The 266-nt window shown below is 41.0% G+C and overlaps 1 protein-coding gene across 1 annotated transcript in view; it reads right to left on the bottom strand.

Moving 5' to 3' along the window:
• The window catches only part of LOC104395607 (sulfotransferase 6B1-like), a 7,175-nt gene that overhangs the window by 6,148 nt on the left and 761 nt on the right, over positions 1-266 (bottom strand). The window lies entirely within an intron of this gene.

Raw genomic sequence — 266 nt, 5'->3', positions numbered from 1 at the left:
CCATCAGATACATGGGAATCACCTGCATTCTGCAATGCAGTAAGCCTATAGCAATAGCAGTTCTTTATCCTCATTAGCAGGATATATTTCCTGTATTGCCCTTGCAGTGAATAGGGTAACAACACATTTCCTGTATTAGCAAGAGTGGTCAGAATATCATGACGTGATTATTCTGCTTTACCCAACACTGGTGAGTTCACCACTTCAATACTGTGTGTAGTTCCTGCACTGAAACACAAGCAGTTTTGAGAATCTAGAGAGATTCC

Source organism: Chaetura pelagica, unplaced genomic scaffold, assembly GCF_000747805.2.
Source record: "Chaetura pelagica isolate M959 unplaced genomic scaffold, ChaPel_1.0 scaffold551, whole genome shotgun sequence".
NCBI classification, from domain to species: Eukaryota; Metazoa; Chordata; class Aves; order Apodiformes; family Apodidae; genus Chaetura; species Chaetura pelagica.
This window is presented reverse-complemented; position numbering and strand designations above follow the sequence as displayed.